Source organism: Chiloscyllium punctatum, chromosome 9 (genome assembly GCF_047496795.1).
Source record: "Chiloscyllium punctatum isolate Juve2018m chromosome 9, sChiPun1.3, whole genome shotgun sequence".
Lineage (NCBI taxonomy): Eukaryota > Metazoa > Chordata > Chondrichthyes > Orectolobiformes > Hemiscylliidae > Chiloscyllium > Chiloscyllium punctatum.
In genome coordinates this window covers 13,391,398-13,409,274 of record NC_092747.1, presented here as the reverse complement: position 1 = coordinate 13,409,274, position 17,877 = coordinate 13,391,398, and positions in this window count along the sequence as shown.

The window sequence follows — 17,877 nt, the reverse complement described above, 5'->3', positions numbered from 1 at the left end:
TCCCATCCTGGCACTTTCCCCTGCCACCACAGGAACTGTAAAACCTGCGCCCACACCTCCTCCCTCACCTCTATCCAAGGCCCTAAAGGAGCCTTCCACATCCACCAAAGTTTTACTTGCACATCCACTAATATCATTTATTGTATCCATTGCTCCCGATGCGGTCTCCTCTACATTGGGGAGACTGGGCGCCTCCTAGCAGAGCGCTTTAGGGAACATCTCCGAGACACCCGCACCAATCAACCACACCGCCCCGTGGCCCAACATTTCAACTCCCCCTCCCACTCTGCCGAGGACATGGAGGTCCTGGGCCTCCTTCACCGCCGCTCCCTCACCACCAGATGCCTGGAGGAAGAATGCCTCATCTTCCATCTTGGAACACTTCAACCCCAGGGCATCAATGTGGACTTCAACAGTTTCCTCATTTCCCCTTCCCCCACCTCATCCTAGTTCCAAACTTCCAGCTCATGACTTGTCCGGACTTGTCCTACCTGCCTATCTTCTTTTCCACCTACCCACTCCACCCTCTCCTCCCTGACCTATCACCTTCATCCCCTCCCCCACTCACCCATTGTAATCTATGCTACTTTCTCCCCACCCCCACCCTCCTCTAGCTTATCTCTCTACACTTCAGGCTCACTGCCTTTATTCCTGATGAAGGGCTTTTGCCCGAAACATCGATTTCGAAGCTCCTTGGATGCTGCCTGAACTGCTGTGCTCTTGCAGCGCCACTAATCCAGAATCTGGTTTCCAGCATCTGCAGTCATTGTTTTTACATCATTTATGTTCACTTGAGAGGCCAGAGGGCCCTCAGTCGAGCACCTCATTTGAATGATGGCATCTCTGATAATGACTGCACTGAAGTGGCAAACAAGAATCTTCAAACTTCTTAAGTGGAACTTGAACTCATAACAATGTGGCCTCACTGGCTAGAGTATTATACATAGAATCAGAGCTAAAAGGGGCAACATTCCTCAGTGCAAGTGACGGTGTAGTGCTGCTGTCACTAACATGACAATTCAGAGGTCCATTCAAATACTGTGAGAGCATCAGTTCAAATCCCACCACTCTGCACCATAGGGAAGGCAGTGGCCTACTGGTATTATGAGAGAGCGTGGACTGCAGGTGCTGGAGATCAGAGTTGTGAGTGTGATGAAGGGCTTATGCCCGAAGCATCGATTCTCCCGTTCCTGACCAGCTGTGCTTTTCCAGCACCACACTCTCGCCTACTGGTATCACTAGACTGTTAATCCCAAGACCCAGATAATGTTCGGGGGGGCCAGGTTTGAATCCTGCCAAGGCAGGATATGAATTCAATAAATATCTAGAATTAAAAATCTAGTGAAGATCATGAATCCATTGTTGATTGTTAGAAAAACCCATCTGGTCCACTAATGTCTTTTAGGAAGAAAACTGTCAACTTTACCCGGTCTGACCTATATGTGACTCCAGACCCATAGCAATGTGGTTGACTCTTAACTGCGCTCTGGGCAATTCGAAATGGGCAATAAATGCTGGCCTAGACAGTGATGTCCTCATCCTGTGAATTAATAAAAACCTGGTGAATTTAATTATAATCACTAAATCTGGAACGTGACACCAAAGTCATAGTGACCATGAAGCTAGCATCAATTGTTTATAAAAATCCATCTAAGTCACTGATGTCCCTGTTAGGAAGGAAATCTGACTTCCTTACCCTGTCTGGTTTCCATGTGACTCCAGACCCACAGCAATGCACCTGAGACTTTAGTGTCTTTTGAGCAAGTTGTTAAGTTCAACGATGACTAAGGAGGACCACAGATGTTGACTTGCCAGCAATGTCCGTATTTCATGAAAGAATTGATCATTTAGAATCTTTTAGTACAAAAGGTGCCCTTTGCCCTATCAAGCTTGCACCAATAAAAAACTACTTCTTAATCTACACGAGTCCCACTTTCCAGCACTTGGCCCATAACCTTGAATGTCATGACATTTCAAGCGATCATCCAAGTACATTTTAACAGTTGTGAGGTTTCCAGTCTCCCAGGCAATGCAGTCCAAACCCCCAACATCCTCTGGGTGAAAACATTTTTCCCCAAATATTTTCTAAACCTTCTGTATTTCACCTTAAAATAATGGCTCCCTCATTATTGACCCTTCAACTAATGCTAACAGCTGCTTTCTATTCACCCTGTCCATGCCCCTCCTGATCTTATACACCTCTATCAGGACCCACCTCAGCCTTCTCTACTCCAAATAAAACTACCTGAGCTTATCCAGCCTCTCTTCATAATGAACATTTGTGATTTCTTCATTATGACCATATAAAAAGCTTTGACTGAAGTCACATCAAATGAGACATTCCAAGTTAAAAGTATTTGATGTGATATCTGAGGGTGATTTCTTTCTAAACAGCCTCGGCTATTTGTTTTGATCTGTTCTGTCTTCACGATGTGATGTAGATGCAGTGATGGGCTATTTCGTTTCAGTCAGATATTTATACTGATGAGGTAACTAGCATAACATAAGAGCTAGACATGCAGGATTCGATAGACATTTATAACAGCACCTGGTATATTTATATATATGATACAACCACAGGCATTGCCATGTCAGGGGTCATCTTGAGAAAATTAGTTATAAACATCCCCCATGCTTCCCCCAATACATTACTCAGCAAGTGATATAGCAAGATGGAGACTAAAGCATTTATGCCTCAGCTCCCATGTCATGATATGGGGATGATAGTTTGACCATGTATCGTAAGGATAGATTGTATACAAGCTGTGTGACATACAGAATTTACATTTGACATGGAAAATTATTAAATGGTGCAGAAAAATCCTTGGATACAGGATCCTAGCAGTTAACCCTGATGTGAAGACAAGACATACGTAGATACTGTAAGCTAAATAAAGTCTTTGTATCAGCTTGTCCATGACTCCTTGAAACAATTTTATGCTGGCTATCTATATAGTAAGTTAGATGTACGAGCAGAGGAATCACATTACACACATTGTCCAAACCAACAAACATGCTTAGCATGAAGTGATGATAAAGTGACTCGTCAAAGTTACTAATGTAAGGCAACAAATACACCAATGCTTTCCTGACAGCATTATACTTTGGGTTTACTTCCAAAACTTCAACGTTTGTGTCCTATTTTGTTGTCCCAAAACTCTCAGGATAAATCTGATTCTGAATAAGTGACCTTTCGTTGTCAATTTAAGGCTAACTTCTGAGTGCACGCATATTGCAGACTGCATCAATGGCCAAAGGGGTTAAAGGAAAATCTCATGAACACTGTCTTTTATTATTTATGAATGCAAAAAAAACATGAGCTGTGTTTCCCCAAAGTACTCTCTTGGAGGATAAAGATCCACACAAGATGTTTTCTGAGCAGAAGAAAATCCATCTTTCTGTCTCTCATATGACAGGATTATTCATAACTCTGTGAATCTATAAATGAGGAATTCAAGTAATCCCTGCAGTTCTACAGGCTGATCATTATTGTGCAAGGGGTCTTCCTTGCAACTAACGATGAATGACAGTATTCCTTATTTTGCACACAGTAACAAACACTTGCTGTTGTTTCATGGGTAGGAAATTGATCCAGCAGCCAATGAAATTAACAATCACGTCCTTAGAATAAAGTGTTTTCAACCCAAGGTATTGATCCCCTCTGAAGAGCAAGGCTTGAAGCTCTGTGGCCCATAGCATCATGTCGTGGTTATCTACAGGAACAGAATTCAAAATGCAACAGGTCAAAGACAATAACATTTCTCTCGGCTCTCAACAATGTCCCACAGAAAGCCTTCCATTATAATTGTGAGGATACATCAATAACAAGGACTTGCTGCTGTTAACTGGACCAGTTTAGATTCTTCTCTACCGTTTCATCTCCTTGAAGCTTACTTTGCCCTCTGTTTTGTTTCTGTTCGAACTAGCCCTTGAAAGTTTTATTTTTTTATTTCAGTGCTTTGACATTCACACCTAGTACCATGGCCAGTCAGCGTCTAATATCATATCTATGACGCACTGTACCAAATCGCCAAGCCCTTTCAGCAGCACCTTCTAATGCCATGACCTCTGCCACGGTAACATCATGGCAACAGTGCACATCAACAATAAGATGCATTGCAACAATTCATCAAGTCTCCTCAGAAGACACATTCCAAACTCCAATCTCGACCAGGGCAGCAGATACATGGGAACACCACTATCTGCAGCCTCCCCTCCAAGCCACAGAGCAACCTGACTTGGAAATATATCACTGTTCCTTTACTGGGTCAGAATCTCGGAATTCCTCCCTAACCGCACAATGGGGTTTACATAAAAACTGAAAGAACTGCAGACGCTGAAAATCAGACACGAAAATGGAAATTGCTGGTAAAGCTCTGCAGGTCTGGCAACATCCATGGAGAGAAATCAGAGTTAACATTTCAGGTCCAGTGACCTTTCAACAGAACACGTATAATACATAGACTGCAGCGGTTCAAGAAAACAACTAATCATCATCATCTCCGAGAGTATGAGAAATGAGTAATGAGTGCTAGCCTTCTCAGACATACTCACATCTTAATAACCAATACACAATATGAAATTTTAATTCCAGTAGGCTACACAGTGTTCTGAATCAGAACTGCGTAGGTGCAAATCTCATCCCTCAGTCTCGAGGACACAATGCAGACTGACACACCCAGTGCAGCATTGAGAAGCTGTGCATTGTTGAAGGTACTCACTTCCTCAGACTTCAGTTTCTCTCCCAAACAGATTTAATAGTTTTCATTCTTATCCTGATCAATACCTATCCCTCAACCACCATCGCTCAAAACAGATGATCCTTTGTGATCACACATCTATCAGTGGGATCTTGCTAAAACTGTCTCCCACATTTCTAATTTTATACTCTATTATTCATGCCACACGAAGGCCAGGCATTGTTGACCTCCACAAGAGAGAATCTAGCCAATGTCCCTTTATGTTCCATGTCATTACCATCACTGAATTTCCCACTTACAGCATTCATTAACATTCAATAGTATCACCATTGGCCAGAAACCGGACTCCACCAGCCATATAAGTAGGAGAAAGTGAGGACTGCCCACGCTGGAGATGAGAGTCAAGAGTGGGGTGCTGGAAAAGCACAGCAGGAGACTCAACACTTCTGGCACGAGCCCTTCATTAGGAATGAGGTTTGTGGGCTGAGGGGGTGGAGAGATAAATGGGAGGGGTTTGGGGCTGGGGGAAGGTAGCTGAGAGTGTGGTAGGTGGACAAAGGTGGGAGTAATGATGATAGGTTAGAGAGGAGGCTGGAGCAGATAGTGGGAAGGAAGATGAAGTAGGGCAAGTCATGAGGGTGGTGCCAAGTTGGAAGGTTGGAACTAGGATAAGGTGGGGGGAGGGGAAATGAGGAAACTGGTGATATCTACATTGATCCCGTATGCTTGGAGAGTCCCAAGGTGGAAGATGAGGCATTCTTCCTTTAGGCGTCAGGGGGTAAGGGTTTAGTGGTGGAGGAGGCCCAGGACCAGCATGTCCTTGGCGGAGTGGGATGGGGAGTTAAAATGTTCGGCCACGGGGCGGTGGGGTTGGTTGGTGCAGATGTCCAGGAGATGTTCGCTGCAGTGCTCTGCGAATAGGCATCATGATCCCCAATATAGAGAAGACCACTTTGGGAGCAACAGGAACCATATAAATACACTGACTATAAGAGCAGGTCAGACATTCGGAATGCTGAAACAAGTAACTCACACCACGACTCCGAAAAACATATCCACAATCTACAAGGCACAAGTCAGGGCTGCGATGGGATATTCCCCTTTGCTTAGCTTGGCACAGCTCCAACTTCATTTAAGAAGTTTGACGCTGTCCAGGACAAAGCAACCTGCATGATTGGCATTACATCTGCAAACGTTCACTCTCTTTGCCACTGATGCTCAGTAGCAGCAATGTAAACTATCTACAACATGCACTATAACAAAGCATTAAGACTCCTTAGACAGCACCTTCCAAACCCACAACCATTTTCATCAAAAAGAACATAAGGCAACAGGAATGTGAAAGATTGCAAATTCTTGCAATTTTCACTCTTCAAGCCATTCACTATCTGACCTGGAAATATATCACTGTTCCTTCAGTGTCACTGGGTCAAAAGCCTAGAATTCCCTTCTTAACAGTGATATGAGTTTCCTACAGCAAATGAACTGCAGTGGTTCAAGAGGGGCAGCACAGTGGCTCAATGGTTAGCACTACTGCCTCACAGCACCAGGTTTGATTCTAGCCTCGGGTGACTGTCTGTGTGGAGTTTGCACATTCTCCCTGTGTCTGCATGGGTTTCCTCCGGGTGCTCTGGTTTCCTCCCACAGTCACAAAGATGTGCAGGCCAGGTGAATTGGCCATGCTAAATTGCCCCATAGTGTTAGGTGCATTAGTCAGAGGGAAATGGGTCTGGGTGGGTTACTCTTCGGAGGGTCAGTGTGAACTGGTTGGGCTGAAGGGCCTGTTTCCACACTGTAGGGAATCTTAATAAAAAGAGGACAGCTCACTCCCACCATTTCAGGGGAAACCAGTGAGGGCAATAAATGTTGGCCTTGTCACTGACTCCAACATCACAAAAAATACATTTCAGGATGTATTTCGTTGGTTATAAAATACTTAGAGTCAACTGAAAGGTGCCAAGTTGGAAGGTTGGAACTAGGATAATGTGGGGGGAGGGGAAATGAGGAAACTGGTACAGGCATCTTCTATTTAGGAAGTTTTAATAATGTACTTAGAAAATGATTAGAAAAAAAAACACGATATTATGAAGGGAAGATCCTGTTTGACATAATTATTAGGGTTTTTGGGGTGTAATTATTTAGGTCAATAAAGGGAAATCAGTCTAACAGGATTTTCAAAAGATATTAGATAAGGTGCCAGAGAAAAAGTTAAGACACCACATAAGGAGTCTTAGAGTTATAGAGATATATTAGAAGTGATAGAGGATTGGTTAAAGGATGGGAAATGGAGTACAGATAAAGGAACATTTTCAAGTTGACAGACCATGACTAGTAAGGTGCTACAAGGATCAGTACTGGGACTCATCTATTTCCAACATACATGAATCTCTTAGACAAGAGACAGAGTAATGGCTTAGATATTCGAATGGCAAATACATTTGGAGTTGTTCATCAGGAGGCTAGGGACTCAATGGAATCCTAAACTTAATTGACTCCAAATTGAAAATTACTCAGGAATTTGAAGATTCCGATGGGCAATCCTACTGTGTCTGGAACGCTCCGAAGAAGCCACTTAATATTAGGAAATTCAGAGTGCTCTTCTTCAGTTAAGTGAAGGGTTACCCAGTAAAAGAGAGATGATTAAAAGGATAGTCTAACTCCTAGCTAACTATTAAACTGACCACTCCATCCTACAATGAAGCACATCTTAGTAAATAGACCTCCCATGATCCAATCCACCCTCCCCACCGTGTCCCCTATCAACCACTCCACATCGACCAAACCCCTACCCTCTCAACCAACCTACCATGATTAAATCCCCTCCACTGTCATGACCCAACAAATGCCACACCATCAGCTACAACACACTCTCACCCACTGGCACTATCATTCCACCTACTTCGCCCTCCCCTCCCTAACATTCCCTCCCCCTACCCCTCTGCTACTACAGACACACCCAGACCTGTTTGGCCCAATTAATTGCTTCAAATTACATTGCTGTCCCATCCAAAGCTATTGCCAAGTGTTCCCCTTTATCTCAATCAAGACTAACAATATTCTGAGATGTTGTCTCCAACACCATTATCAATCTCCATTGTAGGAGTGAAGGAGCCATGTTAATGGCCATGAAATGAAAAGATCACTGTCCTCTCCCATCTTCAGAGTTGATTAAAATTCATTTTACAGACTTAAACAAATCTGTGTTTTGACCAACCTCCCTATTCTGCCTTCCAGTTCTCAAACTCTGAATGGAGTTCTTCAGCCATGGTATCAATTCCATTCAAAACTCTTCTACAACACTAGGTATGTTAATGTTCGGGTTCAGCAATCAATTAGGACAAAAAAAAATTATTACAAATGGATTGAATATTAAGAATAAATATATCTCACGACAATTAGTTGGTGAAATCACGTTTAGAATGCTGATTGCAGTTTTGGTCTCCAAACATAAGGAAGGATATAGTTGCATTTAAAGCATTATAGCAAAGGATTACTAAATAGGTCCCTGGGCGGAGATGTTGTCAGGTGATGAGATGCTGAGTAATCTGAAATTATAGCCTGTGGAGTTTAGAAAAATGAGTAATGATCTTAATGAAAGTTTCAAGATTAGCAAAGGGCTTGACAATGTTGTCATGTTGATGTTGATTTCCATGGCTGGGGTATGGGGAAACAAGGGGCTACAGTTTCAGGATAAGATGCCAATTGTGTTAAAAGGAATTTCTTCCTTCAAAGGATTGTGAATCCTTGGAATCCACACTCTCAGGCAATTGTGGATGATTCCTGGGTGAATATATCAAAGGATATGGAGAGCTGGCAGGAAAGTGGAGGTGAAGCCCAAGATCAGCTCCAATCATATTGAATAATGGTAAAGGCTCGATGAGCTGAAGAGAGTTGTGGAGTCATAGAGTCATTCAGCACGGAGACAGAACATTTGTCCACCTCATCCACACCACCCAGGTTTCCGAAACTGAACTCGTCCTATTGGCTTGCATTAGCTTTCTGAACTTTTCCTATCCACGAACCCATCCAAATGTCTTTTAAATGTTGCAGTTGTAACAACCTCTACCACTTCCTCTGGCAGCTCATTCCATACATGCACCAACCTTGATATGAAAAAGTTGCCCGGCACAGTGGCTCAGTGGTTAGCACTGCTACCTCACAGCGCCAGGGACCCGGGTTTGATTCCAGCCTTGGGTGACTGTCTGTGTGAGGTTTGCACATTCTCCCCCTGTCTGTGTGGGTTTCCTCTGGATGTTTCAGTTTCCTCCCACAATCCAAAGATGTGCAGGTCAGGTGAATTGGCCATGTTAAATTGCCCATAGTGTTCAGGGATGGGAGGTTAGGTGCATTAATCAAGGGAAAATATAGGATAATAGGATAGGGGAATGGGTCTCGGTGGGTTACTCTTCGGAGGGTTGGTGTGGACTTGTCGGACTGAAGGGTCTGTTTCCACACTGTAGGGATTCTATTATTCAGGTTCATTTTAAATCTTTCCCTTCTCACCCTAAACCTGTGCCCTCTAGCTTTGGACTCCCCTACCATGGGGAAAAGACCTTGGCTATTCACCTTGTCTATGCCCCTCATGATTTTATAAACCTCTATAAGGTCAGTCCTCAATCTCCTCCACTCCAGGGAAAAAGTGCCAGCCTAACCAATGTCATCTTATAACTCAAACCTTCCAGTCTTGGTAACACCCTTGTAAATCTTGTTTGCACCCTTTCCAGTTTAATAATGTTAAAAATCACATAAAACCAGGTTATAGTCCAACAGATTTATTTGGAAGTACTAGCTTTCAGAACGCAGCTACCTGATGAAGGAGCAGCGCTCTGAAAGCTAATACTGCCAAATAAATCTGTTGGACTATAACCCGGTGTTGCATGATTTTATACGTTATTCACCCAAGTCCAACACTGGTACCTCCACATCACAGTTTAATAACATCCTTCTTATGTAAGGGCAAACAGAATTGTATGCAATACTCCAAATATGGTCTTACCAATATCTTGTACAGCCATAACATAACATCTCATCGCCGGCTCTGATTGATGAAGGTAAGTGTGTCAAATACCTTCACTCCAGATCCTATTTCATCTGCATGAATCTGATCTGCACTGGAGCTGGTTGAAGGAGGAACCAAATTTCGAAATAAAAAGAAATGAAATTGTACAGGATTGAAGGTGATGCAAGTCGTTGTGTCATTAGAAATGGCTGATGGTTATCTCACAGTTTGCAACAAGAGTGACTGCCCTGACCACATCGACCTCACCATTAACCTGATTGTAATGATCATTTAATGAATTATACTGACATGAGAAGCTTTAAAGCATGAACACCTTTCCATTACATTTAATGTTTTTTCATGGAGTGACTGTCAATTAATTAGGTTCCACCAGCATAATCCTCTCAGGGAATCCGATTGCCATTTGATGGAAGCAATGCCAATAAGTTTGAATAGGCTCGGACGTTTCTCTCTGGAGAGAAGGAGGAAGAGAGGTGACCTGATTGAGGAATATAAGATAATGAGCGGAATGGATAGAGTCAATAGCCAGAGACTTCTCCCCATTGGCAGGACTGACTGGCACGAGGGGTCATAGTTTTAAGATATTAGGAGGAAGGTATAAAGGAGATTTCAGAGGAAGGTTCTGTACGCAGAGAGTTGTGAATGCATGGAATGCGTTGCCAGCGGTGGTGATGGAAAAGAGTCATTAGGGTCATTTAAGTGACTACTGGACATGCACATGGATAGTAGTGAATTGAGAGGTGTGTAGGTTAAGTTATTTTATTTTACGTTTACGAGATGAGGGTGCTGCCACCATTTATTGCCTATCCCTAATTGCCCAGAGGGCAGTTAAGAGTCAACCACATTGTTGTGGCTCTAGAGTCACCAGACAGTTTCCTTCCCTAAGGAACATTAGTGAACCAGATGGGTTTTTCCTGACAATCAACAATGTCATGGTTGTCATTCACACACCAGGTTTAAATCCAACAGGTTTATGTGGAAGCACCAACTTTCAGAGTGCTGCTTCTTCATCAGGCTTCCTTCATCCAGCAGCGCTCCCAAACAAACCGGATGGACTATGACCTGGTGTTGCATGATTTTTAGCTTTGTCCACCACAGACACCTCCAAATCGTGGTTATCATTGGCTCTTAATTCCGAATTTTTATTGGATTCAAATTCCACCATCTGTTGTAGTGGGATTTGAACCCAGGTCCCCAGATCAATGCCTGGTCTCGAGATTAATAATTGATTGATAATACCACAAGGCTATCTGAGTGTCTATCTTTTGTAGGATATTGGTATATAAGAGAGCATAGTTGTGGCTTTTTGGAACACACATAGACAGGGTGGTTAAAATGCCATTTAGTAAGCTTGCCTTCATTTGAGTGTAGAAATTGGCAAGACATGTTGAGTTTGCATAGGACATTGGTGAGACCTCTTCTGGAATATTGTGGTCAGTTCTGGTCGCCCAGTTATAGGAAGAATATTATTAAATTGGAGAGGGTTCAGAAGAGATTTACCAGGAAGTTGCCGGATATGGAAGGTTTGAGTTGGTTTGAGAAAGGATGGATAGGCTGGGACTTTTTTCATTGGCATATAGGAGGTTGAGATGCAACCTGATAGAAGTTTATAAAATAATGGAAGATATAGATAGGTTTAATGATAGTTGTCTTTTCCCTAGGATGGGGCATTTCAAGACTGGAGGCACATGTTTATGGTGAGAGGGGAATTAATTTGAAAAAGGCAATTTTTTTTAATGTAGATAATGGTTCAAATGTGGAATGAACTTCCTGAGGAAGTGGTGGATGTGGGTACAGTTACAATGTTTAAAAGACATTTGGATGGATACATGAATAGGAAAGGTTTGGAGAGGTATGGGTCAACAGCAGGCAGGTGGGACAGGTGCAGCCTGGGATTGTGTTCGGCATGAACTGGATGGACTGAAGGGTCTGTCTCCATGCCATATAACCCTATGACTCTGTGTAGCTGCCATGACATTTTTGCCACTGGAAGTAGACAATGATATTTTGCTGAGGTACCACTAGCATAAGAGACAAGCACCCGTGTGTTACACAATGCCCGTATCAGATGTTGAGTTGGAGGAACCTGACCCAGTGCTGAAACGCCTCAGGAGTTTCTTCAACAAAACGGACCAGCCTATGCCCTCAGACTCAGAGGGAGAGGGATGTAGTGATTGTAACAAGGTCAGCAAGGTGGACTTGCTTTTAGCATGAAGACCTTCCTCCTCGTGATTAGCCATTCATACACAAATACCTCTAGGGTTGCCTCATCAATGCTTCACAGCCAACAATCTTCATTTCCAAGTAGGCTTTCTCCATTCCTACTACAGAATCACATGCTTTATGGAATATGAGTATTGCCATCTGGACTGGTGTTTATTGTAGCTGCCCGGTTGCCCTTTAGAAGGTGGGTGGGGGCTGCCTTCTTGAACTGTTGAAGATGGTTCCCCTATACCTGCTGCCTTTGTCCTTCTGGATGGTAATGAATGTGGGTTTGGAAGATGCTGTCTCATGAGTTTGGAGAATTTCTGCAGCGTATCTTGTAGATGGTACTCATGCTGCAATGCTTTAGCAATCAAATGGGATGATCTCAAGCTTCTTGGGTGCTATTGTATCTTAAAAGTGCACTGTAGTCCTTTTATTTTATTCTTTTCATTAATTCAATCTTAGATATCTATTTTATATTGAAAGTATGTATGTTCTCAGTAAAAAGAAATTAGATCTGTTCCCTTGGTGGTTAATGCCTTTACTCACAAAACTGATACTGTTTAAGATTGGGAAAGTCTCACTTTGTCCAAAACTTCTGTTGTCTGAACCTGTTGTCTAGTTGGTCTTCAATTAGGTTTCCAAATATCTACCACCATTATAATGGGATTTCTTTATCAATGGCCACTGCCATTCCTATGATTTAACTCTCTACAATATGGAAACAGGTCCTTTGGCTCAACAAGTCCACATCAACCCTCCGAAGAGTAACCCACCCAGACCCATTCCCCTACTCTAAATTTACCCCTGACTAATTTACCTAACACTATGGGCAATTTAGCGTGGCCAATTCACCTGACCTGCACATCTTTGGAATGTGGGAGGAAACCGGAGCACACCCACGCAGACATGGGGAGAATATGCAAACTCTACGCAGACAGACACCCAAGGCTGGAATCGACTCCAGGTCCCTGGTGCTGTGAGGCAGCAGTGCTAACCACTGAGCCATCATGCCATTCACTAACAGAGTGTTTTACCTGATGCAATGTTTATGCTACTCATCTTAACCTAAGAAAGTAGACATGGATACCATGTTATTGTACAATCTAATAGACATTTTATACAACTATAAAGAATGGACATTACATTCCTCAGGTACACAGAAAATATTAGACTACATGAGAGGAGTATGGTTCCAGTAAAGCATCATACTTCACGTGATCCAAGATAAATTTAAGAATAAAATCCTATTGCTCTCAGATTACAATCTCTGTAACAGTGTTGATGGTATCTTGAGATTATCTCCCAAACTATACTGACATCTCAGCCATAATGTGGAGGAGCAAGTGTCGGACTGGGCTGGACAAAGTTAAAAATCATGTAATACCAGGCTATAGTCCAACAGGTTTGTCCAAAAGCTAGTGCTGGTGTTGTGTAATTTTTAACTTTGATATATCAGCATGAGACATATCAGCATGAGACATAAGACAATTGCTTTGAAATGTCCACAGGATCACTTGAATACAGAATTAACCAACTTTCAGTAAACCAACATGGATCAGACAATGGAGAGCCAAGCTGTGATTAACACCATGATACCAATTACCCCTACTTTAGTTTATACCTTTATAAGAATGTTCACATATGGAGATGGAACCTCACCGATAATTAACAAACATAAGTTCCACAGGCAGAATACGCAAACAAGCTTATATTTGAAACAGCTGCTTCTGGGAGACAAGGGAAATGAAACAAGCACCCAACGCAGGTTCAGAACCTTTTTTTATCCAATTCTCAAGAACAAGAAATGCCTGCTGTCAATACTAATTAGAAATGTTCATCAGAACTCAAAGGGTTACTAGCTAATGGTCTAAGAAACGAACTAAACAACACAGGTAAAACAAAAACAGAATTCTGTTCTCAAGAAGGGACAATAGACCCGAAGCTTTAACTCGGATTTCTCTCCAAAGATGCTGCTAGACTTGCTGAGATTTTCCAGCAATTTCTGCTTTTATTTCAGGTTTCCAGTATTTATGGTTACCCTTTTTTTGTGCATGTTAAAAACACAAACCACAAGGACTGCCTGAAGTATTTACACTGTACAATCCTTTACCTCACGTTCATGTGGACACCATTCCTTCTTAATTTTGCACATGCCTCACATTATGTCTTTATTATTTTCTCAGGGTTAACATGTAATAAAATTATTCTTTCTTTAACTTAACAAAACCCAGTAATGGGTTCTGCATTCTTTCTGCTGAAAACTTCTGACTTTGTTTTACCAGGGAAAGGTTTAGACATATGTTAAAAATATCCCAAGTCTTTATGGCAATCAACCAGGGAGGTTGTAAAGATGAAAGCGTATTCATCTCAATTGATCAGAACAGGTTATGGATTATTATGGATTGAGGGTGGCAATGGTGGCTAAGTAGTTAGTCTTGCTACCTCATAATGTCTGGGACACAGGTTTGATTCCAGTCTCAGGTTACTGTCTGTGTGGGCTTTGCATGCTTTCCCTTTGTCTGTGTTGGTTTCTTTCAGGTGCTCTAGTTTCCTCACACAGTCCAAAGACGTGCAGGTTAAGGTGAATTGGCCATACTAAATTGTCTGTAGTGTCCAGGGATGTCCAAGCTAGGTGGAGTAACCATGACGATAGTGAGGACTGCTGGAGAGTCGGAGTCGATAAAGCATGCCATTGATGTTTCAGGCATAACTCTTCCTCAGGAATGTGACATGGCTGTTGTAACAGGATTGTTTCAGGACGTGGTGGAAGAACTTCAGGGCAGAGGCGATGACCATTGGGCTGCAAATGGAGAGAGTCTCGATAAGATCTTTGTGGAGGGAGGAAGAAAACTTTAAGGTGGGCATCCTTGGAAGGGGCTTTGCAGCAACTAGGAGATAATGAGGACTGCAAATGCTAGAGAGTTAGCGTCAATGAGGCATAACACTGGAAAAAGCACAGCAGGTCAGGCAGCATCTGTGGAGAAAGAGAATAGACATTTTGGGCTTAACGCTTCTTCAGGACTCCTGAAGAAGAAGGGTTGTGCTCAAAATGTTGGCTCTTTTGCTCTTCAGATGCTGCCTGACCTGATGTGTTTTTTCCAGTGCCATGCTTTTTCGACTCAGAGCAACCAAGGTCACACGTAGCGATTAGTTGGTTTTACAAGGTTAAGGTAGGGTTCTAGTTGGGATGCAGTTCAGAGGGTCAGTGCAGATCTGATTGGCCAAATGGGCCGCTTTCCACACTGCCAGGGTTCCATGAATATGTTGGCAAGAAGTCCAGACTTGGACATGGGCACAGATGCACTGGCGCATCAGTGCCCAGAGCAGATCCCCCACACTTGTGGATAAACTGGATAAACCTTGGACTTGGCTGAATGTCAGCTATGCATATCCTTTCATGGGTTCAACGTTTTTAATCATAGTAGATGTCCACTCAAAGTAGTTGGACATGCACGAGGTCCATTTGCTAAATACTGAGACAACGATGGAAAAGTTGCATCCATCTTTTTCAGCACACTGAGTCAGGGAAGTGTGGTCACAGAAGACAGGTCGTCATTTCCCAGCAGGGAATTTGGCTATTTCTTAAAGTTGGGTGGGATTCAACATTTAAGAGCAGTTCCGTACCACCCATCATCCAAAGGCCTGGCAGAAAGAAAGATCCAAACTTTGAAGGCTGGAGTGAAGGCACAGCCTACAGCCTCACCAGATACTATGCAACTATGGGGAGAGCACTGGCAGATTGGTGATGGGGAGAAGACTCCACACCATGTTAAATCTGATTTTCCCTGACCTGGGCACTTGAGGAGAAGGGTGAAACTACATCAGAAACTCCAGTGCCTGACCAAAGGCTCCACCAAGCAAGACAGACAGTTTGATACAGGGCTTGAAACTTTGTGTAAGAATCACGGAAATGGCCCTGCATGGATAAGAGACTTGGTTGATGCGAGGTCAGGACCAATGATGTATAAATTTTGGGTAGATGAGACAGGTCTGAATAAGCATGTGGACTGTATGGAAGCCACAAATTCGCAAAACAGTGGTGGAAGCAAAATGTACCCTGCCTCTCGGAGCAGTCAGAAAGGCTGTTGGGACCCGTGGTTCACCTTCTCTGTCAAACATTATCGAGTACTGTGAATCAGAAATGGACACGATTGAAATAGGCGTTATGACACCTTTACCACTGGAAGAAGAGAATGAAAGACTACTGAGGTGCTTCTGGCATAAGAGGCGACCTTCTGTGTGTTATGCACCATCTGTGTCAAATACTGAATAGGAGGAACATGACCCAGTGCTAAAATATGGCAGGATGCTCTCCAAGAGAAGGGACCAGCCAATGTCCGTGGACTCAGAGGCAAAGGGATGTAGTGATTGTAATGAGGTCAGCCAGGTGTACCTCATAGAATATGAGTTCCCTAATTAATCTGGCCCAATCAGGGAGCCCTGGTTGACACAAAAAAATTGAGAGCCAGAGATACTGAAACTCTAGTATCTGATTCTGTATGAGACAGTACTATAGTTAAGGATTGTTTATGTGTAAGTAAAGGGTGACTTGGTGATGGAATACCAGCCTTTGTGGAGTTATTTCAGATGTAATCAATACCATTACTTTCCTGGATGGCACAATCCCAAGAATTGAATACCTTCTTTGTGATATACCAAAGCCAAGCAACTTTCCACCTTCCACTTTTAAGATAAAGTACATCAGGAGCAAAAAAGAAAGCTCAAAACAGGACAAGGATATTTGACCCAACAAAATCATTCCTTGCAGTGAGTCAGCACTACCATGGCTTCACATCCAGCTGGAAGCAGAAGTCATTCTCAGTAAAGGTGACAATTAAATTATCATTAATTGTTATAAATAATATTCTGCCTCATTATCCTTACTACCTGCTGTCCTTAGCTGTACTGGGCCAAGTGTGACTACAGAATCAACAGCAACATGGTTGATTCTTAACTGTTATCAAATGATGGAAAATAAATGCCAAACTTGGTGATGACACCTATAATCTGTAAACAAGTTTATTATGTATATAGACAGATAGTTTTTTTATTCACTCATGAGATGCAGGCATTGCTGATTTGCTCATCTCTACATGCCTTTGAACTGAATGGCTTATTAGGCCATTTCAGAGGCCAGTTGAAAATCAACGATGTTGCTGTGGATCTGGAGGCACACATAAGCCACACAAGATGAGGATGGCAGATTTCCTTCCCTGAAGGACATTAGTGAGTCTGATAGACTTTTCCTGACAATCTACAATGGTTTCATGGTCACCGGTAGATTCTTAATTTCAGATTATTATTGAAATCAAATTCCACTATCTGTCATGGGAGGATTTGAACCCAGTTCAGTAGTTGAATTTCCTGAATTAATAAGGTAAAAACAATGACTGCAGATGCTGGAAACCAGATTCTGGATTAGTGGTGCTGGAAGAGCACAGCAGTTCAGGCAGCATCCAAGTAGCTTCGAAATCGACGTTTCGGGCAAAAGCCCTTCATCAGGAATCTGAATTCCTGAATTAATAGCCTTGCGATAATATCACTAGACCATTGCCTTCCCACTATAGGCAGAATATTGATATATATAGGTAGAAATATATATACATGTAAATTATATACATTCAACATACATATATACCATTATTACATTTTTTTGTTCATTCACAAGACGTTGGCATTAATGGCTAGACCAGTATTTATTGCCCATCCCCAATTTCCCAGGGGGCAGTAAAGAGTCAACCATACTGCTGTGAGTCTGGAATCACATTGACCAGGTGAGGATGGCAGTTTCATTTCTTAAAGGACAGTAGATTTTCTTACAACTGACAACAGTTTCAGGGTCATCATTAGACTCCTAATTCCAGATTTTTATTGAAGTCAAATTCCACCAACTGTCATTCTGGGATGGGAAACTAGGTGCTCAGAATATGACCTGGGTCTCTCTGGGTT